Consider the following 24,023-nt stretch of genomic DNA (forward strand, 5'->3'; position numbering starts at 1 on the left):
AGGAGGAAGTTCTTATTTGCTTTTCTGCCCACCCGCAGTCACACAGCCCAAAATCAAATTAAATCTTCACCCTGGAAATGTGTCCTTTTGTGCCATGCTCTTAAATCCCGCAAAGGCCCCAGGAGTGCTGAGGAGTCAGAACGGCACAGCTTGAAGGGATGAAGTGCACTCAGAATTTAACTCTGGGATTTAATGGCTGAAATAGAAGAGCATTGGAGAAAATCAGTTTAGGGCAAGTAAAAATGGATACTTCAAGAAAGAAAAAAAAATAGTTTTCTTCAGCTTTGGATTATTTACCTTTATAAACTTTTCTCCCTTATAATAAACCAGTTCTAGGTCAATTTCTTTATTTCAGTAAAAATTCCTTTCTCAGCATGAAGAAGCAAATCTTTTCGGCTTGAAAACGTACCCCAGCAACTGGCAAAGCCAGAAGTGAGATATTTTGTTGTAAAAATGTGAACATGGAAGTTTTCCATGCTTTTTTTCCCCCAGCCTTTATTGTTATCCTCAGCCAACTTAGTTGCATAGTCTCAGTTCATCTGAAACACTGTTTAGGGGAAAAATCTTTTGGATCCTTCCCTACAGCCACCAAAGCCATAGATTTCAGTTCAGTTTTGCCTTCATTTTTGCTTCCCTCTGCAGAAACTTGGGGGCTGAGAGATCGAATGGAGAAATGTGCTAATTTATTTGACTGATTCTCCCTTGTTCTCTGCTGCCCATCACCTGAAGGTGATCTCTGCTGCCCCAGATCCCAGAACCTTCCTAAATCCAGAAAGAAGGTGTCAAGATGGAAGACAGGCCAGTAATACATAAACCCAAGTATGGGTAAATTTATGGTAATTAAGGTGGAGTCCTGAAGTGAAAACAAGCCTTTAGGGATAGGTTAGTGTTAGTTAGCTTTAAAATAAATTGCAAGAGTGTGCTCAGACCTTATTAGTGGATATTCCCTAGATAGAAAATGCATAAGACATCTTAAGAGTTAAGCTGAGAAAGAAAAGCTTCAGCAAGGGCTGTTTAGATCTTACAAAGGACCAAGAAGGATTTCATTTAGATTTAATCTAGCAGGCGTTTTCTGGTTAAGAGATTTTACCTTCTCTCTTTGAACTTTTGCTCTCAGAGCAGGATTCACTAAGACCCAACTGCTGGCAGGTAGTACATACATGCAAGTACAAGCCAGGCAATGGTGTGCAAGGCAGAAATCCAACTGTTAGCACAAGGCAGTTTACACCAGCAAAGAAAACCCACAGCAAGGGTGCTAAAAAGATACCGGAAAGAATTTGAACAGCATATACATGGCATGTGAAACAAGGCAGCAGGGACAGGTCAAGGTCTTCACCTCAACTCATGCTCTTCCAGCATTGCTTTCCTCTAACACACAACCCAACACACACACTCCCTCTTCCTCTCCCCCTCCCCATCAGTATAGGCACGCTGTCGGCACCTGCTCCAAAAATCATTCAGAACAAATAGCAGTTCTGAAGTGTTTCACATTTTTTTTGCAGTAATTCGCAAATAGTAACGAACGGTAACTCTCCAACCAAGTCGATGCTGGTTTGACATAAATTTGTTTGGTATAGTTTTAGTGTGAAAGGCTGGAAGGAAAAGATGCTGGCACAGTGTTCTCACTGGCAAAAAGCCAAATCAAGTGTGGAAGATCCAAATTGGTTATAATTAGAGACATAGATCATCATCTCTCATGCTGCCAGTGCAAGAACTATGCTTAGTATTTAAGGGCATGAGCCGCTATCCCTTATGGCATTTTTCTTATTCTCCATAAATAACATCTCACAAAATGTTGTGGTTAAACAGATGTAATTAAGCAAATTTCTTTGCGATATTGTTCATTCTTTGTAACCTGTGCTATGCAAAACACTATTTTTATGAGTATTTGTGTTCTTTGTTGCCACGTTAAAAAAAAACAATCACTTTCATCCTGTATGCAGCATCAATAAAACAAAGTCTATGTAGATTCACACCCAGCCACACTCCCTGACGTCAACTCAGATGAAGCATCACTTCAACTGGAAGAAACAAATTGCTGTCAGGTCTGTCACCTTTGGGATGCATTGCAGCCTTTTTTCTTTCTTCTGCCTCATCTCCAAAATACCTCACATCTGAATGACTCCGGCTCTGATGATTAACCAACCTGTTTTCAGACACCTATAAAATGCCTTTCCCAAACAGGGAACGATCTGGATATTAACTCTGGCAGTGCTGTCCTTGCATGCAGATCCATTACTGCTGCTCATGAATCATCTTGGGAGACAGCACAGCAAGCCTAACTATGCCCAATTCTCCTCTGGGTTTGTATAAATGTTTACAGCTTCTTCTGTACCTTAAGTAAAATGCAAAATCAGTGCTCACTGATATAGTAAATTATCAGGTATCATCTGAAAGTTTTCTGCTGAAGCATATCTAGATCTAACAAGCACCATCATGCTCTGCCTGCTGTACAGCAACAAACTCATCTTCTCTGTTGGGCAGGATGGATGGGGTGCAGCCATTTGTGTATTTCACAGAACCAGGCACTGGTGATTTTTGGCTTCTTGCAGTTAGATTTTGTAGGATTTGGGATATTTAACCATTTTAACTCTGGTTAGATCCATCCATCCATGAGGCCTCCTTTTGACCACATTGCCTACCGGTCTAATAAAGATAAAGAATGTGATCCAGCCTTTCGTTCAGCTGAAAATTGGCTTCAGCTGAATGCTGGCAGAATTTTTGTTAGTTTTGGGGAAGGTTAGTGGCAGACAGGGAGATATAAGGACTCAGAGACAGAATGATCTCATGATCCTCAGTAAGCACAACAAGAAGTAGTTAAACAAACAAAGAAACAACAACAACGAAACCCAGCAAAAACAAAAAAATAAAAATAAAAAATGCTACCCTCAGCAAAATCAGTATCAATGTTTCCATAGGTTTAATCCCAGGAAAGTACTACTGAACTGGACGGGTGTTTCTATCCTTTTCCTTTTGCCCTGGATGATTTTGCAGCCACCAGCAGCAATGATCCTCCCCCTGCCCTGGGCTGAATTCAATCTCCCACTATGTCGGCAGCTGACACCTCGCAGACATGGAGACATTTTGGGTACTGCCAAGACTGCTCTCGGTGCCAGAGGAAAGATTATTATGTGCTGAATCAATGAGACCTGTGTCAAACTCAGCTCCCCTTCCAATACTTTATTGCTGCATGTGTCTGAGGAAATGGAAGTATCCCTTGATAAATACTGGGGCATGATCTATATCCCATTGCTGCTGTTGTATGCTCCAGCTTGGAGCCATCTACATGGAAACGCAAAATAGGTGCAATGGGTATTTATACTACTTTGGGCATAAATTTTGAGCAATAAAAGTTCAGGAGAAAAGCCTCCCTGTATGGAAATGAGGTAGCAAAGGTTAAAAATTCTGGAGTGGCCAAGTTTGGCTGTAGTTATAAAACAACTGCAGTGAAAGAGCTGCGAGTGGAAATTTTTCAGGTGACCTCAGCGAAGAGGAGTTTGCATGAGCTCCCTTTCCAGTAATGCTTTATCCAAACACATATTCACACATACACGACTACTGACAGCCATCCTCCCGAGCAGAGAGGGCTGGACACATGACAGGCACCAAGTGCGTGCAATACGCTTTGCCTCAGGCTGCTTGAAATCCCAAAGCTTTCCAGAGAAGCGCAAATGTTACGCTGTAGGTTGGCCATTTCCACCCTATGCAGTAATCTGAGTTCACCTTCAAACTTCTGTCAGTATTTTTAAACAGGGTTGGTGCAGCCCCTGTCTATAAATACTCCTCTTCCACACCAATATTTGAGATTCCAGCTGGTCAAGTTCTGTCTGCTGCCCGACTCATTTATTAAGCACTAATGCTTTACAACACTCACTTCACTTCTCTCCCCACTTGTCACCGTTAGGTGACTGTTGCTGGGATGCGCTCACATTTTGGAGATGTAAAGAAGAAATGAGTTTTTCCCATACTGAGAGCCCTGTAGCTCTCAGCCCGCGGTGTTTCCAGGATGTGAAATAACACAGTCAGCAGGACAACATGTCAGTCACCAGCAAAGCCAAAAATAGCACGTGTACGGCCAAACTCAAAGGGCTAAAAGGGTGCACTTAGAACAGATGTTTTAAAGCTTGAGCACAAGGTATAGACTTATTAGCCAGCCTGAATCAACTGAAAAAGGCCTTCGGGAAGTATTAAAACTCTTGGCTAAGACACTCCTTTCTCTGTTGGAGGCACTGGAGATTAGTCATACTTACTAGTAAAAATAAAAGCACTAACCTGGGCTGAAATCTTGTTCAGAGGTTTCTGGACCTGGCGCCATTCTTGCTTTGTGACACAGCTCATTAAATGCACCAAGAGTTTGGTCTCAGGAAGAACTAACCACAGGGAGTTATGGTTCAGGAGAGCACTGTCCTGTGGGGGATGGGGTAGAAGCAACTACTTTAGAAACAGAGAAATTTGGTAATGACAAAAAGACAAGAAATGGGAAATTCTACAACAGAAAAGTACAATATACAATGAGGAACACTGGCACTCCCAGCCTTATTTTGCTTCTAGCCCAACACTTACTTGAAGCACCAGATATGTGACAACAGGAAATATTCAAGATTCTGCCATTTTTCCCACCTGGTATCTCAGTAATGCTCGCTGATGAGCAAAGCATTTTCCCTCCACCTTTATTGTTTCTGCTGTAATTTTACATATCTCCTAGCTATAACTCTACCTCCCTGCCATGGCAAGAAGGTGCCCTTATGTGTCATACATAGTAAGGAACCACAACCCTAATCCTCTGCTTAGCAATTTTACAGCCTAGCGTGTGAAAACATCATCTAACCAGGATGGAGGAAGCCAGATTTTGCCCTGAGGTATGGATATTTGGAGCCAATTTCTTCAGTCACTAAGCTTTTGGCCAACTAACACCACTTCTTTTTTAATGTTTTCTACATCACAAGTACAATACTACTGAAGCTTTTCTTAACTGCCAGATTCTACAAGCAAAAGGCTGGAAGTAATTACTTCATTTGTCTCTGTGCCCTCCTTCCCACAACTATCAAGATCAGCACGTTATAAAAGAGGTTGGTTGGACTCAATAGTGAATAGCAAACAATTATGTAAAGAAGAGTAGAGAGAAGAAATAGATTGGAGGAGGGAAGCAAAGTTGTAAATATTTTAATTTCCCTCTTTCTTTTAGAAGAAATGAGCCACTTTTTATATTATCTCTGGCCTTGGTGAAAGCTACCTTGAGGGAAGTACCTTAGTAGTGGTGCTTGCTTATGGTCCTATGAAGAGCAAAGAGGTTTTTTTCTGACAAAATTAGCCACTGTGGTAGAGATCTCACCCAAGTACGTGTTTGTTTTTTTATTCTGACCTGTCTGGTGCAGCTATACCAAGGGCAGAGGCAGAAGTCAGCATAATGTAAAGCTATTTCCTTGCAGAATAAGACAAGAACTGAGAAATGAGCAGTGGTTCAGCTGAAAAGCTCAGGTTAAGTGCTAGAACAAAAGCCCATTGAGGAATTAATTTGTAGGCTTTGCAAAGAGTAAGGGAAAGAAATCTTGCTAAATGATTTATTCATATTTTTCCTTAAGAGTAGTAAGCATGAACCAATGCATTGTAGCACAACGGTGCGCTGATCTACCTGCAGTGCATTAACTGGCTCATTTATTCTGCAGCGAGGTTGTGGGTAACAAGGAGCCTCATTAAAGGCTGATCTCAAAAGTAAATGGCTTTAGTCTGAATTTACGTTTTTTCAGGCACTCTTGAGGATACTAAAGGTTGCTTGTGCTGGGAGGGACGTCCTGGTGCTGCTCTGTCTCCTGGTGGTGCAGACTCCTGAAGCTGCCTGTGCATTCTACTGCTCCCAGCACCTTGGCTCCGGTTCCCTGTCATCAGCTGAGCTACCTACATTGTTCTGATTGGATTTGGCACCTGGAAAAAGCTTTCTTTCAAGAGCGAGGGAGAAGCAGTACTGTGTAGTGCAGCTGGCATCATCCTAGGAGTGAGAAAGAGGGCTGGCAGAAAACAAAAGTTTGACCTATATAGAAAGATCCATCTGTCTGGGGGAATGTTCATGTATTTCCTAGAGTTAGCTTCTTCACCCACTTTACCTGTTGGTATTGTTCTGATAGCTTGACAGAAATCGTCTGGCTTTGCCAGAAATGGTCTTTTTTCCCTTTCTCTTACAGTTATCTCCTGAAGCACAGTGCTGGGGAAGGCTGAGCCCTCAGCCCTATTGTCCTCATCAGGTTTTGCAGCACCTCAGAAGTTCCCTTAAGGCTATTCTGCTCTGTGTTGCCTTCCTGGATGCTTTTATTTGTTGCTGTCAGCTGCCTGCAATTCACATGAGCTGTTGTATTAATAAATAGACCTTGCCCTACACCAATCAGACTAACATATGGAATGTAGAGCAATAAATGACAAAGCAGCCCCGCATCTTTCATACCATCATTGGCCTTCGTGTCTTGCAGGAGAGAATTTCCTCCAGCTGGTTTCACCATGGCTGAATGATCCTCAGTATTAAATGCAGGGCAAAAGTGGAAGATCACAACACCAGAATCTTCTGCACATAACATTACAAATGACTTGCCTGAAAATGGAATGAAATGTCAGGAGATGATATCGAATAAATGAAGATACCACCACAACTACTCATGTGGAGCATAATGTCACAGACCTTCTCTCTATTATTTCAAAGGTACTCACATTTCAAAAGAGTGGGTTTTTTCTCCTCATTGTAGAGAAAACTGATGCTGTGGAATTGAAAACACAATTGTGGTGCATGCTGTACGAGAAGCAGCCACTTGCTGCCTTGGAAACCTTGAAAAGACTTTGTCTCTGATTCCAGTTTCTCTTTCTCTCACCCTCTAATTATGTAAGCCCCACTCATTTAGATTTGGATTCAGCTTGCTTTCCTTCCTAGTATCCGTTACACCATTAGTCTGTTGCAATGTCAGAATGACCTGGTGGGAGGATGAAAAACATCATGGGTTGAGTGAGGAAGCAGGATGTTATTCCTGGATGACTCTTGCTGTAACTGGGACACAATGGAAGAGATTCCCTGTGTCATTTGTGATGGCAGTGGGATGGCAGCAGCCATGCAGCCTGTTCAACCATCAGAGTAGCTGAACTGCTAATTTAGATGTAATTGGGCACCATTGATTCTATTTAATGGGGCCCTGGATAAATTGCTCTCCTGCCTAATTGGTGCAGTTACCATAGAAGGGACTGGCCCAGAGTGAGGAGCAGTGCAGGCACCTAACTCCCACTGAAATCAATTATGCTGAAATCAATGAGAGTTAAACAGCTGAACAGCTTTAAAAATCTGGCCCTGGGTGCACCCCAGAGCTATAATTTATCAAAACACCAAATAAATGGCATGCCTAGTTGGTTTCAATGGGTGTGATAGGTTTATGGGAGTCATTACTGGAAAGCCCCCAGCTTTTAATAGATGTCTCTTGTTATTTTTCCAGGATCACAGTTTGTTGACGCACAAGTACAGCGTAAATGGTTTTGCACCTTCTGATTTTGGCCATGGTGAAGGTGAGGATACTGGATTAGACAGACCTCCATGCTCATCCTGTTGGTAGCCCTTGGCAGAGCAATTGACTTGAGGCAAAATTCTGAAGTCTTTGCCACAGCAAAGCTCTCCAGAACAGCACTGGGCACAAAAGCAGCAATGACATTGAAGATGTGGCCTTTTCCATATACGGCAGTGTGGTAAAAGCATCTCTACACCAAAAGCAGAAGATTACCATTAATGCTTTAGCTTCCCAAAGGAAAAAATTATCTGGTAAAGTGAACTGGTGCACACTGGCATGACCTTACTGCTCTGTCACAGCTGCTAAGCAGAGTGACTCATCTTTCATAACTGTTGTAAAGTGCTTCAATACTCAGCATATTATTCTCTGTCTCAACCGCACCAGATACCAAACCATACCTCAGTCTTGGAGAAACTGAGTCACATCAGGACTGGTACTCTTCTGTTTTCTCATGTCCACTGATCCTTGTGAAGAAATTAGAAATGTTGTTTCCTGCCCTGAAGGTTGAGGTGGCAGCATGTTCAGTGTCCATGGAGGATGAATGGCCAAACCCTGCTTTGCTGCAACTGTTCCTGGGAATCCCATCACCTCCAGGATCACAGCAGGGTCTTTTGTAGGCTATAGTGGATGTACTGAATTCCTTTGTTCGTGAAAGCATTTTTGTGATGCTTCATAACCTGTCAAACCAGATGTCAAGTATCAGCCTTTTAGTGAGTGTCAAATAGTCATCTCAGAATTGAAACTTCAAGTTGCTAATTAGGTTGCTGATGTGCCACCAAAGACATCAGGCCCTGGCACCCAGACTTGATGACAATATGTAAACTCTTCAGTGATCTACATATTGGCTCAGTGACTGACTTTATTCTTTCCTGCTCAGAATAGCAGTATTTCCTCACCCCTCCAGCAAATGACATGTTTCTCACATTTCTGTGGCGCAGCTTGGTCAAAAGGCTGGGAAGTGTGAAAGCAACGCAGCAACAGAACCTTGCATCATTCCTTCCCAACGTAACTCGTGCTGGCACTCTTTATCTTGTCCTTGTTAAGCATGCCAGCGTGCACTTGGGTTTGTCATGCCGCACAGCAGAATCATAAAGAATCTAGCTGTTATCACAGTGTGGTTGTGTCTTAAAGTCCCCAAAATCCTGTACTGGATGGAAGGCAGCTAAAAATACAAGTAGGTTTCAAATGGATTTTTGGATGTATCAGAACACCATTCCACAATGGCAGAGCCTTAGGCAATGCTTTGAGATCCTCTTTGTCCATTGGAAATATGACCTTGAGTTCCTGAAACAGGCACATTTGAAATGACAGCTACGTACGTTTGGTCTTGTACACTTTTCTGTCCTTTCTCCACTATGACTTTCTTAACTCCTACTTAAGGCAGCAGGGTGCTCTTCATTGTGATCTGATCTCCTATTCCATGAGCTAATCCAGGTCACATTGTTCCAGAACAGTAATGGAGATGCATCCATCGATATTTTGCCTATAAACAATATAATGCATTTATAAAATCCTTTCAAGTCATCCCCATTGGTACTCACAACAGGCCCACATATTGCTTTCCCTTGCCTTTGTTTCTTTGCTTTCAAACCAATGCATTTATGTCACTGGGAAGCATATTTGTGAATTTCTGTACGGTTTAGAATGACCTTGCTGGCATTTTTGACCACAGTACGTGAGAGACCTGAAGTGCTTTCAACCTGGTAAATATGAATGCAATAAATATGTAAATTATTCTATGTATATTTATAGCCTGGCAGAACTCAAAAGATTAGACTGTAGCCAAAAAACACTGCACTATCTATTGTTTCTCCATTCCCCTTGGTGGCAGGTCACTGGAGCTCCATTCAGGTACCCACAGTGACTGGCAGGGCACCCTTATTAATAGTGCTGCCATAAAGGCCACTTTGTATTTAATCATTATGAAGGGTTCTTGGAGTAGAGAACTGTGCTGAGAAGTAAAACTAAATCTACCTCTATAAAGAGGAAAATAAGAAGTCACAAAATGAATGTAACACTTGGCTTTCAAACCCCATCTATTTACTTTTTGTATGTGGGTGAAGTTTCCTTCATTGCTCATCAGTCATGCCAGCTATTGATATTTCTTCTGTCAAGCACAAACAGTATCTGACTGACTGACATTATCTGTCCATTGACTGCCTTGATTTTGAACCTATTTGGATTCGTGGCCCCCCTAAGCATTTCCCAGCTGAAGAAATTAAGCCAAGTGACAGGGAGCATTGGAGCAGGTTACTCTTCATGGATCTCTCAGAAGTAAACTAGAAACCACAGAAATACTACTTTGAAAAGTAGGATAAATATTTACATAATACCATTAATGTCTCAGGTGTCATTGATCTCTCCCACAGATGCAATACAGACAATAAGAAACTCGGCAGAAAGCATAGAAGAACAATGTTCTGGGCATTATGAGGCCAGATCCAAAGCTGGATCTTTTCTGCCTCTCTAGGCTGAGATGGAGCTTCCATTGGTAGGAAATTCCATTGAAGTCCCTCATCCATGAGGACAGATGTGATCCAAGCTCACTTATACCTCAGTTGTGTTGGTGTCATTTATGGCATATCCTGTTTTATCTAATTGTGGACACTACAGTTTCCCATACTTCATTTAAGATTAAATTAAGATTAAATTACTACATACCAGACTGAGGCTGGAATATGGAAAAACAATTTTAAAGAAGTGAAATTGGCTTCACATGATAAGGAAGAGCACTTTATCTTTCACCTCATTTAGTCACACAATAATTTGACTGTAGTCTAATCCTAGGAAGTTCAAAAAGCCATTACTCTATGGATACCACTTACCCAGTGACGGAGGAAGAAATTTGCCCTCCACTCATGTTCTGAATGCTCTTATGAGGTGCGAATGAAGCATTTCCCCCTTCAACGTGACCACTGGGATTGTAGTTGTCTGTATTTTATTATAATTGTTGTTCATTTTCCAGGGATCAATACTCAGTTCCTAGAAAAGATGCAAAAAATTCCAGTAACGTTAGGCAGAGAATTGCTCTGCACCTCAAGGATTAATACATAGGTAATGAAATCTACGCTGCAGCGTGAGCCAATTTAACATTCTCTACAACACCCATCTTCCTTTTCAAGGGGAAAAAAAATTATGTTGTGTAACATAAACTGTCAAGATAGAACAGGGGCCAGGTAGCTTATCACATAAGCATGTTGGGCTCAATCAGTCATTTGACAACACAGCTTCAGCACTGCTTTGGTTAGAGAGAGAAAAAGTCAGCACACAGGGCAGAGAGGCCACTGGTAATCTCAGGAACTGATGGCAGGGTTTCTTGCTGCCAACTCTGCTTGACTCTCTATAGAAGAAATGTTGTGTTTGACACACACAGCAAGAGCTCTGAGCAGAAGAAAGCATTGGGCAAGACTTGGTTTTAGGCTGTTTGGTGTCCAGCTGCCACTGCTTCAGGACTGGGCCTGAGCAAACGCTGCTGCATTGGATCAGATTGGAGCACTTTAGAGCACACTTGTTGCACACCTTAAAAATGTTGACACATTTTCTGTGCAGTAAGAGTCTAGTTTTATTTGTCTGGATATCCTCAAGTGCAAGAGACTGTCACTGGAGATTTATCCCCATATCAGGTATGGCAATGGGTCATATTAGAGCAGAAAATAAAACATGCAAGGGAGGAAAGCCATGATAGCCATTCAGGTCATCATTTTTCCTGTCCCCAGATCAGGTTCATCACTACCATTTGCAAACTGCAGAGTTCCACATCGAAAATGCTCTCTTACTTTCTTACCTCAAATCATGTGGAGGAGGAGGTGCTCACAGCTGCTGTGTAAAGTAGAGTGGTACAAGGCTGGAAATTTTCAGATGGCTTGTTATTTTTTCTTTCCCCTGTTATAAATTTTTAGATTCAGAGAAAAAGAAATATCCCAGTCTTCTGTAATTCATGTGCAAATCCAGCCATCTTTACCAGCCACACTTAAACCCTGCCTGGTTTGTTCACTTCTGGGCTGACACCCCAGGTAATGCTTTGCTTGGCAGCAACTCCATTTCATAATCGTTTTTAATAAAACTATGGCACATTCCCCAGAAAGAGCATTTCATCTTGTAAATCACGGAACCGTGCTGATGTGATGGCTGTGTATCCATAACTTCCACAGAGTGAGTCTTCTATACATGGTTGGTAAAAGTCTTTGTAAAGATTATCCCCAGATGACTGGGAGATCTTAGAATCACACAGATGATTTTCTTGTGTCATTTGTTTTAACAGACAATAGTTTGATTACAGCTGAGAGAATGCTGGGTACAACTCCACATGCAGAAGAGAAAAGCAGCTGTATGATGTGAAATGAAAGCACAGAATCATAAAGACTAAAAATGAACTATAAGATCAAGTCCAACCATCAATCCATCACCACCAGGTCAATCAAGATCTGCAAAGGAGGTTGAACCCCAATATTTCTGGATGGCAGATAAAACAGAGGTGTACTTTGGAAAATACACCTGGTTGGGAAAAATCCAAAGCTTTGTTCCTGATCAACTGAGCTTATGACAACCTATCATTCGGGAGGGAAGTCAGAGAGAACCTCAGTCTTCTGTTGGGGCAAAGCATGTGTTGGACAAGGGAGCGAGTCTGAGAGTGGTGATCATACAAGTGCACAGATTCATTGGAGGCCATGGGTGTAAAAACCAGAAGGGAGGAGGGTCAGTAAAAGTCTAAAAAGCGAGGAGCCCCTCTGCTAGCCAACGTTCAGCATCACTCCATTCCTCTCCATTGCTTCCAACCGAATGAGCTCCATTTCTGCTTCTCCACAGCTCTCTCTGTAATACAGCATCTCTTGCAGGCCAGGAATGGTTTCTCATCCTCGCCTGTGCAAATCAGATGATTTGTGCCCCATTGTAATGGAAATCGATCCGATGGCCGTTCCAAGCCCAGGAGGAGAGCTGGCAGCTTTACCTGACATTTCCAAAAAATTCACTGTATTTTCTGTTAAACGATGCTATGGACAGAAGCACTGAGACCATTCTCCGCAGCAATGCCAGAGATATTTCAGGGAGAAGCAATTAACCACTACTGAATACTTTTTTCACCCAGCAACTAATTGCAAGGCTATTAAGCTGGGGAGAGGAGATGTCTGTGACAGAGGGGACTGTCAGCCCCAGTGCCTGACAGAATCAAAGTGCTGCTACATCACCTGTGAGGTACAGTTACCAAAGCACTCTATTTCGATACACAGTAAATATACTCCCATCTCTCTTTTTGTCCCTTTTGTTTTCTGCTGCTACTGAATTTCAGGCACTGTGTGTCACAGTAGAGAAAGGCTTGAGAAATCAAAAGCCTCCAGGGAGAGCAATTTTTCAGACTAACGTTCAAAGAAGGAACTAGGCCCCTCCAATGATTAATCCCAGTAATTATTCATCAAGCCAGGTGGTAGAACAGCAGCATTAAGGGCTGTGATGAGTAAGGTTTTCTGGGCCTGAACTTAGAAACTAAGTACACCAGCAAACGTGCAGGCAACAGCTAGCAGAAGTACAACATTAGTTTTACTCCCTCTGCTATTAAAACCTGTATTACCGCTGGCAGGCTGCAGTTACCAAACCATCATAAATCTCTCCGTGGAGGCAGTTCCATAAGCACCGCTGGTTTAGCTTTGATCCCTTGGGCTGTTGTAATCCTTCACACTCTGGGAGGTTCAAATCACCCAGCTCTCTGTGTGTGGCAGTCCTTCCAAGGCGTTTTGGTCTTAAGTCAACCAGAAGGGTAACCAGGCTGTGGTGACATCCAGCTATAGATTTGGTATTGGTGGAGGATGTTTAATCCTCAGGGTAATACACAGTACAGAGACCTGCGGCCACAGCAGAGTTGTTCAGGCTGTGGGTTCGGTGAGTTCCCTGCTTTGTGTTTCACAGCAGCCCGCTGACCTCCAGGACTCAAACACAAATCCCCTTCCTTGAAATGTCACTTCTTGTCTTGTCTCCTTTTACTGAACGTAATTTCACATTGCACAGAACGATGCCCCAGATTTGCAGCGCAGAGAGCTCCTTCTGTTAAGTCAGAACTCTGCATATTTTATCATAGGAGCTGGATAATAAACTTTTTGATTGGACAAGCGATCTGTTCTAAGAAACATTTCCAGTACATGGGGTTTTCCTATTAGTCTCCTTCCCAGAGCAGGGAGCTGCAGGGAGCTAGGCAGTGCTGGCACCCAGCCACCCTCTGCTCCCCAGCCACCATCCCAAACCCACCCTGAAGTTACACCTGGGTGATTCCATTGAAATAATAAATTTCACAGTGTGATCAAGAAGAAAACTTACTATTAAAAGGTACACTTCATGTTTTTCCCCCTGGAAATAGGCATAATGGGCATAATAGGCATCCTCTTTCCTTCTTGCTCCCTTGTAGGTGCAATCCTTGTGAAAGTTTCCATTGTTGAAAACGACAGTAAAGGCAAAAAAGAGACAAGTTGAGTGACTTCTTTCTTTCCCTAAAAGCTCTCCTCTGTAGAGGAGCTTACAAGAAGTGAAGAGAGAATATGAGAACTTGATGCTGCCTTGACACACACGCGAATCTAAAGTGAAGGTATGAGTGCCCTTAAAACGTCAGCTGAAAAGTGAATAGCACTTCTATCGGAGTACCAAAGGGAATGTTAATTGCTGCCTAGTGATAGAGACTTAAGCTACAGAGAAATGAAAGGATATGCCCCTCATCACGCACACAGAATCACAGCATTTTGACTGTGAATCTCATTGACCACTGGAAAGTCCTTCTTCTGATTAGTCTGCTGCTCTCTTCTGAGTGCCAAAATATAGATTACCAACCAGAAGCCTCTGTGGAGCCAGTGTTAATCTTGGGTTAAACCACTGCATCTGATCTGTCACCGCAAAGAATCACTGTAACATCATGTTGAAGTCAATATCTCACCAGCATCTGTCCTCATGAATGAGAGAATCCACCAAAGGAAGCTCCAACTTATTGCAGAGAGACAGACAACAACCCAGCTACAGACCCAGCTTCCTGATGCTCAGCAAAAGATGACTTGTGCAAAGAGATTGCCTGCATTACAGCCCGGCAAAAACCAACACCCTCCTGTAGCTTCTGCTTAGCTGATTTAGACATCAGTAATATTATGACAGCAGCAGGAAATTCAGCTAGCTCTCATCATCTAAATTCTCATACAAGACTCTGCATGGGTTTGTTGAAGCCTGCAATGTGGCAATCAGTTTTATCAACGCCTTCGATACCTAAACAAGGTAGAAAGAAAAATAAAGCAGTTACGAATAAAACAAAGCAGCAACAGCAGGAGAGTCCTACATCCCGCTACAATGCAATATTAGTTATGTAAGTTCCTTTTTTATTGTTAATTTCATTTCAGAGTTTTTACAGCTCTCTAAATGCACAATATTGAACATGTAACTGTTTAATTTAGAATAAAATTTATAATCCACTGCCGTGTAACCAAGTCTGAGAACTCTCATCCTACAGCAAAGTCAATCTTTCCTTGATGTCTCTCCTTAAGAAAGCTCGAAGCTTTCTTTTCTACATGGTTCTGGTTCTCTACTCTCCTGTGAAGGCAACTCTTTGTAATCCTCATTCTTCATTCACCAAACTGCTTCAAGAAAGCAGTAATGAGGGGATACTGAGGAAGGTTCGATATCTGAAAGCTCAATGTCTAAAATATCCTCTGAACTCAGTCTAATCAATCTTAATTTGTATACATATTAATTTTTAATAAGCAAAAAACATTTTTCCTCCCCATAAAGCACGTGATCTGAAGGGAGTCTTATGAGGAAAAGCATTCAGCAGCTTCACTACAAATAACAACTCTATTCCTGCCTGCAATGAGGGTATTGTTCTCCACACAAATGCTGTGGTATCTCTGTGAAGCATTAGATATTAGCTATCTGGACTGCATAGACATACAGTATTATTAGTGCATCAGAGCACTGATACACCGTTCTGTCATATGTAACCTCCTATTCAATAATTCACTGGCTCTCCAGGGAAGGTTCCTTCCCAGGCTGAGACTCAGACTCTACACCAGCAGAGCAGAGCTAATTGGGAGATGACAAATGTTTGCTGTTGGACCTCTGAAGACAGCTGCAATCCTGGTTCCCAGCTGTCTTCTAGGATGACCAATTCATTTTGGCTGAATCACATAATTAAATGAATGAGTAAAATTCTCCTCAGTCAGACTTTAATCTTTCCTCGTGTGACTGCAGATCTCAGAACTTACCTTGCACTGTGGTGCGGAAGGATTAGTTATTTTCTTCCATTAGGAATTGTTAAGTCAATTGAAGGATTGATCTCTTCCAGAGATCATGGAGTTGTTTGAGTTGGAAGGGACCTTTAGAAGTCGGAGTCCAACTCCCCTGCATTGAACAGGGACATGCTTCCCACCAGCCAGCTATGCACCAAGGATCTTCCTTGGGCACTGCTGGGTGAACTTCAGGTACAAAAAGATGCTTGAGATGACTCTGTAAACAGCTTACAGGAGAAAGGGTAAAAAGACCAAAACAAAACACAGAGAACTTAGCAATTCAAATAAAATAGCCACACGAGGGAATAAAGTTACTCATTAATTTATTTCAGCTAGAACCTGTATACAAGTTTATGCACTTATTTTGCCTCACAGAATCTTTTCAAGCATCATCAGTTCTCATCTAACAGAAGACAATATTTCTACTGGTGCTCAGAATCCCCTCTTTCTGCACCAAAGCCCTCCCAAACCAGCAATACCTAATCTAGCACTCCCTACCTGTGCCCAAACACATCTGCTGATCATCAGCTCTGAACTCTTCCATTTTTCATAGAATCATAAGTTGGAAGGGACCCTGGTCATCTAGTCCAAACTGAGCATTTTTTTTTTAAATCACTGGATTCATATTTATTTATTCTCTGGAGCACACCCACAGTGATGCTCCAAGCTGGGGCCCAGCAGATGCTGAAGGTGATTGGCAGTGGGAGGCACTGAGCATCCCAGCGTGCCACCTGAAGTGGGCTCAGCTGGAAGAACCCTGTGGCCACAAACCAACAAGCTGCACCTTCCTGGTGACAGCAGCAACTGATGGAAACAGTGCTCGGGTCCTCCAGCTGCAACCTTCCTTCTGCCTGTGAAAGTCACTGCCTAGTTCTTACCATCAGATGGACTCCAGTATCCTGACACGTCCCTTCTAGCAAAGAAAAAAAATGCTTAATAAACAAAAACCCCTACCCCAGCGTTTTGAGAACATTTTTCAATCAAATAAATCAAATAAAAATCAAGGGAAATTTCCAACAGATGAAACCGGCGCAGCCTGTCAGTGCTGCTACACTGAAACAATCAGTCATACCTGGAAGCTAAGCTCCCTTGAAAGGCAATTGCATCTTCATGCTGGTAATGCTTTTTGTCATTGCAGTATGTCAGTAAGGTACCTCCAGCCCAAGCACGCCTAGTTTAACATAATCCCTTCTGATAGCAAATAGAATTTTAGCTGTAGTCAAAAGGGCTTGACAGACTCGCTTTCATTTTTGTACTGTCCGTACTGAGGATATAAGTAGGAAAAAATAACAAGAACCACACACCAGCTTGCTTATATTAAAAAGAATAAGAATTTAAGAAACCATGACCGCTTTCTGAAGACTCCATAATTAAGCCCAGCTATTCCGGAGCTTCATTAGTGCACACACAACATTTGGGATAACAAAGCAAACCAGCAGTAGCTACTCCTTGAGTGACTCCAAGTCACCCCTGATTATCTGTAGCACCATCAAAGAATGAAATAAGCAAAGCCAAGTGATTTATGCTCCAGATGTAACATACTCCCCCAGATTAAGGCTAGCACGGCTACATTGTCCTCAGAACGGACTACAATGGCTCCACATTAAGGAAGAGTTTGGATTAGCATGTGTCGAAGAATAAGCGTTTGTCAAAAGGAAACAAAGCAAGCAGTGGGAAAGGCATTAGTTGGATTCATTTTGCAATGTGACTTTTTTAGGTTCCCTTGGAAACAGTTTGGAGTTTGACATCTGATGCTTTCTAAATACATTGCTGTGTTTGTAGCGTTTTGAGAGAGAACCTGTAATCATCACAGCCTCTTTAATGCACCACAATGAAATCTGACTGTAGCAATAAATCATAACTCATCCTATTCTATTCGCATCGATTTTGGTGGAATAAGGACTTAGCCCAAAGGAATAAAACCATGTGAATGGTTTGTTAGCTTCCTATCACCTCTTTCTCTATTCATTACTGCTTTTCTTTCTGCTCTGATGACTGATCATGAAAGGCAATTTAGTAAATAATTCTGGTGAAGGATTGGTGTTCTCGTTATACATGAGAAAACAACTTGTTTTTCACCTCCACTTGCAAGGAGATCAGGAGGGGTTAAATCTTTAACATATAAGCAATGCGATGCTGGGTTTGTCTCCTGAATGGCTAAGAATACAAAATTTTTGACCTTCAGGAACAAATATTTCCACCTGTGTCAAAACTAAGTGAGGAGGCTCTGTGTGTACGCAGCATTCCTGGGACAGAGACCATGAAGAGACACAGCTCTTCCTTATATCAACTTTTCAGGGTGCAAGAACAGAATTTTCTTCCAGAATCCATTTTTACAGCAGCTGGCTGAGCTAGAAGTGACGGCTGCCACTTTGAACCAACTTTAATTACCCAAATAACTCATTTTTTTAGTTTACCAAACTTAACATCCTGGGCTCAGAAAGACAGACTACTGCAAATCAGGCTCTGGCTACCAGTGAGGACACAGAATGCATTTGATTAGCTTAGGGTGGGATAACCTAGGAGAAACTGAGCCCAACTCCTAGTTGGGAAACTGTGATGCAAGCTTATCAGCTGGGAGGGTTAGATAACATTCCCATTAATCAGCTGCTAGTGATACAATGACCCCTGCATTTCAGGGAACTATTGCCATGGCAGGACCACACCTCTTCTGCTCAGTCTGTGTCTATTGAACCTCTTGGCCAAAGAGTCTGGAAAATTCAGACAGAAGGCAAGAAAAATCCTCTGGATTATTTCTTTGTCTCTGAGGACACTGTGCTCTGTCATCCTTCAGCCACCAGCAGTGCTCCATTAGGGCAAAACCCCTCTCAAAGAGCCCGTGGTTTACTAAGGCACTACACAACACAAGCAACACCTTAGAAGCCTCTCATTTAGCTGAGGTGTTAAGCAGTGGGAGAGAGGTTAAAAGGAACATTTCCAAAGCAGGGCAGAAGATTTAGTGGTAGAATTTCCATTGACATTAAATCCCAGACATCAGTTTGAAAATTTACCATGTAAGTGCTACCTTAAATCTATAATGCAGTAATGGTATTAAACAAGGCAGAGACATTAAGCACGGAACTTAAATCTTGGATTGCCATAATGCTATTAAATGGACGATTGCAGATCTAGCACTTACTTTAGATTAATTATGTGTGGATGTGCTGGACTGACCAGCGCTGTCATAGGCAAACTGCTTATTAAAAGGGTTATTCTCCTTTTCTTTTCCTTCCTAAATACCTCTTAAATGCTCCATCAACTCCATCTGAATGGGAAGAGGGGACATCACTGAGGTCACCTGCAGGTGAGTGTTCCCTGAGGCCCATTCACAGCCTGGGTAGCAGAACCAATTGTCTTCATGCCCATCCAGATTACATAGCAAAAGGCACCCCCTTTCCACAAAGCAATGTCTTATATTCTTACATTGCACTATTTTGTACAGTGAGGTAGGTTTTGCAGGGGAGGATGAAGAGCAGAAGCTTTGCAGAACACTCCCAAGCCTCGAGCTATGGAATCCTTGAAATTGGAAAAGATCACCAAGACCATCTAGCCCAACTGTTGACCCACCCCCACCCATACCCACTAAACCACAAACATTTTTCCCCCACAAGTTTTCCAGCCGCTCTGCGCAAAGCCTAAAGCAGTGACCAGGGTTGTTGAAACCAACATGCAAGAGCCAGCACTTCATCTTGTTGAACCTCAACCCATTGGCCTTGACCCATCAACCCAACATGTCCAAGTCCCAATATAGAACCCTCATACCCCCAGACAGATCAACACTTCCTCCCAACTTGGTGTCATATGCAGATTTACTGAGGGTGAACTCCATCTCCTCACATACACCATCAATAAAGATATTAAACAGGGCCAGCCCCAGTATCCACCCCTGTGGATCTGCATTGGTTGCCAGCTGGCTATAACTCTACTCACTACCTCACTACCACTCTCTGAACCAGTGAAGCCTTCAGCACAGAAGATGCCAATCTTCCTAAGCACAGTTTACCCTAAACAGTGCAGAGCTGCTAGAAATATTTCTATTTAGAAAAAAAAAACACAAAAACTACTTCCCTCCCCTATCCCTCCCCAAGAAATGCAGTTAAGATCTGTTTGAAGCTTCTGAGAAGCTTAATGAACCGTGGCTATGCCTGTAGCTTTTCCACAATTGAAAACTTTTGTTTCTAATTAACTTCATTAATAGTAGTTAGAGGCACATTGGCCAATATTTACTGAGAGCTGACGTTACTGAAATCACCAATGGACTCCATGCACAGCTAATGGATTCCCTACAGAAAGCTCTCCCAGAGTTGAAGTCTCCTTGGCCAATTTGTTGTTTCTTTGCAAAATGTATGTAAAAGTTAAAAAAAATAAAAATAAATTGAAAGCCTCATTGATGCTGTTATTTAAAAAGCCACAAGGCTGTTAAATGAATAGAAGGACTTTCCTAACCCTGCTGAGGCTTTTACTGATAGCTGTGTTCCTGCGAGGAACTGACTGCAGGAACATACCCTCAGGCTGAGAGCAGCTGCTTCAGAGCAGCCCTGACTGCACAACCACGTTGGTGCTGGAGGGAAGGCTCTGCAGAAACATCTGTTCCCAAAGAGCCCACAGAATGCGCTCTGCTTGGTGGCACCAAGGGACACCACTGAGTCCTGCTGCCTGGAATGCTTTGGATGACTTCAGTTCATCTAGCATAATCAGGGACATAGCAGCAGCCAAGGAGCACTCAGCAAGTGGTGGTTTATAATGAGACCTCCCTACCAAGAACAGCTTTCCTCATCAGCATGGCATCAAACTCCTCCATCAGCTCTAGATTTGCAGAGCAGCTCCATGAATGCAGTCCTCCTGCTGCCTGGACATGACTAACCCAACATACTGACCTTCTGTGAAACTGCACATCTCTGTCATCACTGCAAGAAAAGGGGCTGCAACTCCTCACTGTGACTTCCACAGATTCCTCCTTTTCCTTCATCCTTTACCTCTTTCTGAATCCCTCTTATTTGCAATATATCCTTCAGGGGACACTGTTGAGCTATCCACTATATATCTAAAATATATACATCTGATTTGGTCTGTATATGAAAACAGATGAGTCTTAGACTTACATATGTGGTCAGCCTCTCCAGATTATAATGTTCTACAAAGAGACTTTTACTGAGCTGAAAATTACTGAGCTGAAAATACGTTTAAACTTCATTCCCATTTTTATGTCACACGAGCAGTTCTATTGGTCTGAAGATTTTGCATGCTTCTCCACAGCCCTTCTGGCTTTCACTTCCCTAGATAGGGTTTCAAGGTGCTCTGTCAAATGCTGGAAGGAAAAAAAGCAGTTGAAGTCCCTTGGATCCAGCATCTTCTCCTGGTTTTGCTGCAGCTTTTCCTCTCTTTTTTGGCATGAGAATCCAGATCATGAGGGACTGCTGGGACAGCAAAGGGAATGTAGAAATGGGGAAAGAGCTTAGTGGCCAGGAAGGCGTGGGTTGGAAGAGACCTCAAAGATCTTCTAGTTCTAATCCACTGTCTGTATGAACTGGAGAGAGCTGAGGATGGGGACAGATTTGGACCAGACTCCAAATTCAACTTTGATCATGCTCTGTTCCTATAAGCCTTAAAGCCATCTCACTGAAATTCGTTTCTCCAAGAGGAAAACAACAACACTGATTAACAGAAAAGCAGAAAGACTGAAGAAAGACATCCCTAAAAGGCTCAGTCTAACAGGAAGCAGGGGAATAAGCGGCCAAGGGAAGAAGCCCTCCCACACTGGAGACGGGGAAGAAGGTTGTGCTGGAACAGTTATGGCAAAGCTGAAGTCCCTCAGTGCGGTGCTTTCCATGCAGACCTCAAATAGAAGGGTAGATCTCTGGAGAGCAACAGCCCCCCCCCCCCCAGATTTACACTGGGAATAAACATCCCTTTTCATTTTTCCTTTGTTTTAATTCTGAAAGAAAATGGAAAGGCTTCTGATTCCCCCAACCCCCTTGTGGGGACCTCACAGGAAGATGTCTAGTGCCTTAATTAAAAGCCAAGATTCATGCTGATAATTCCTCAGACAAGAAGGGAAAGATCAGTATTAAATACGGCTTTAAATAATCAAAGAGGTATATGGAAGGCAGACAGGAACTTAGGAAATGACAGTGCTTCTATGTAATGTATCAGAACAAGTGAAGGTGCAAAGACCAGAAATAGGCACACTGGAATTGTCATCCCAGGGCCCAGTTCTGCTCCTGCCTTGTTATCAACAGCCAAACTCCTAAGAAATGATTCTGCAAGTATTTTGTGCCTAATTTCTCTTTGCATCACTGACTTCAGAGAGTCCAGTGCTGCTGCTGCTGACTCTGCCATGAGCTGTCAATGGGAAGTGAAGAAGAGATGAGTTGCTGCAATTACAGGGGCTAGAAGAGGTACGCTATGTACACAGCAGCACAGTGCTTCTCAGGCTCCTAATATGTTTCCATCACTGGCCAATCTCTGTGGGCTGTAAACAGAAGTAAGGCTTTGGGATGGTTTAACCATCCATAAAGGGCTGTGGAGATTTTATCCACTTCAGCTCACTAAGCTTCCAGTACCAAATCCTGCTCTCTTGCAAGGCTCCATTGAAACCACCAGTTTCAGTGGGTGCAGGAGCAGGTCCCTGGAGCACTTTAAGTAATATAAACCACCCATAATCCCTGAAGCAGCTTAAGTGATAAGCTTCTTGTTCCAGAGTTCGCAGCCCACAGACCTTGCCTTGTAACATGCTCAGGATGTATCCCTGGCTGCAAGCTTTCCCATGCATCTACTTCAGAACTTACCAACTCTGTTTCCCTTTTAGATGCAATGGGACTTTTTGCTGTTTTTCAAATGCAGAGTATTCCCAGAAGCAGAATCATGTTCCCTCAGCTCAGGAGAATTGGGACCAGAGGCTTTGGGTCCAGCCATACTGCTGCTCACTGCCCTGTTCCCAGCCAGGCTCAGTGCCACCAGCAGCCCTTTAGAGACTGTTCAGCATCCCACTACTTTAGAATGATGATCAGAAAATAAAATCGCTGGGAAATACTCCAGAAAACTCTGAAAAATGGGAAAAGGAAAACAACTATTTGAATTTATTCTCAACAGAAACCAGGACTGTCTGTAGCCATGAGCCACTATTTTTCAATGGAATCATTGCTCTTGAGATATCTCCTCCATCATGTAGGATGAGAGGGATGTCTGAGCTCTGCAGGGACGCCCAGGTGAGCCCTGGTTCAAGTTTGTTTGGCTGAAAACTCTTCCTACTGAGTGAAGATTGACACCAAGTGCATGGTGGAAGGAGTCAGCATCTTGGTGGCTTGTGGGAGCCAAGAACTAGTCCATAGGTAGCAGTGGCACACGTAGGTCAGCACTCCTCACCTTGGGGGAAGTTCTGCTTCCCCCAAGCCTTGACCCTACATGGGTCCCTCTTCTTGATGGCACCAAAACATTCAGAAGGATGGAGAGGGCAGCCCATGCTGGCAAGCAACTGCTAGAAACACCACTGGAAACCCTTCTGAAAGATGATAAACTTCATCACTGTCCTTCCCCCAAAACCCTGAGAGAGTCACACACTGCAAGGACAGAAACAAATTTCTATGTGCAGCTCAGCAGCTTTCAGCATCCCTGCAGAACGCAAGCAGAGCCAGAGCGGGACTGCTGCAAATAGGTGTCTTCAAAGAGAAAGGAAGGGAAAGAAGGCAGACAATATTCCCACTGCCTCCCATCCTTTCATTTTCTGTACCTGTCTCACACTTGCCTTTTCATCTCTTTTTCACACATCTACAAATCAATGCAGTTATGGCCAGGTCTAGTCAAGGGAATTTTAGGGAACTTAAGTCTCGCTGAAATCAGAACAGTTTGCTACTCAGAATGCAATGGCAGAGACAGGGATGTTGTCGGAGGCCTTTGTCAAGCTGTCTCCCTGGAGATGCCTTTCTCACTTTGCTGCAGGAGGTTCAATGTTCTGCCATAGCGTGGGAGGCTCTGGCAGAGCCCAGTTCATATCTTAGTAAGCTCTGTGAGCAGAGATGGGATATCAGCACCACAGCTTTCTGCTGCCCGGTCTAGTATGAAATCTTTGCTGTGTCTGCTTGGTCATGCCATCACTAAGCATCATCTCAGTATCTATGCTCTGTTGTCTTGTTAGTCTCTAGCCTCCCTGACAACCCAAGCTCAACTTTTTCTCTGAGGACACAAGAGATTTCCCTTCCCATTATACATACTCTTTTGTTACCTTTTCCCTCTTTCCTTCCCA

General features: G+C 42.9%; 1 long non-coding RNA gene across 1 annotated transcript; it reads right to left on the reverse strand.

Annotated features, from left to right (window-relative positions):
- Window positions 1-68: 68 nt before the first annotated feature.
- LOC107318850 (uncharacterized) lies at window positions 69-10,514 on the reverse strand. Its single transcript, XR_014934165.1, has 5 exons — window positions 10,358-10,514; window positions 7,931-9,015; window positions 6,437-6,580; window positions 4,273-4,407; window positions 69-196 (listed from the first exon to the last, which is right to left on the reverse strand). It is a non-coding gene; the product is annotated as an uncharacterized LOC107318850 (long non-coding RNA).
- Between the last annotated feature and the right edge of the window lie 13,509 nt (window positions 10,515-24,023).

Source organism: Coturnix japonica, chromosome 14, assembly GCF_054131305.1.
Source record: "Coturnix japonica strain WE chromosome 14, WE-NBRP24, whole genome shotgun sequence".
Taxonomy (NCBI): domain Eukaryota; kingdom Metazoa; phylum Chordata; class Aves; order Galliformes; family Phasianidae; genus Coturnix; species Coturnix japonica.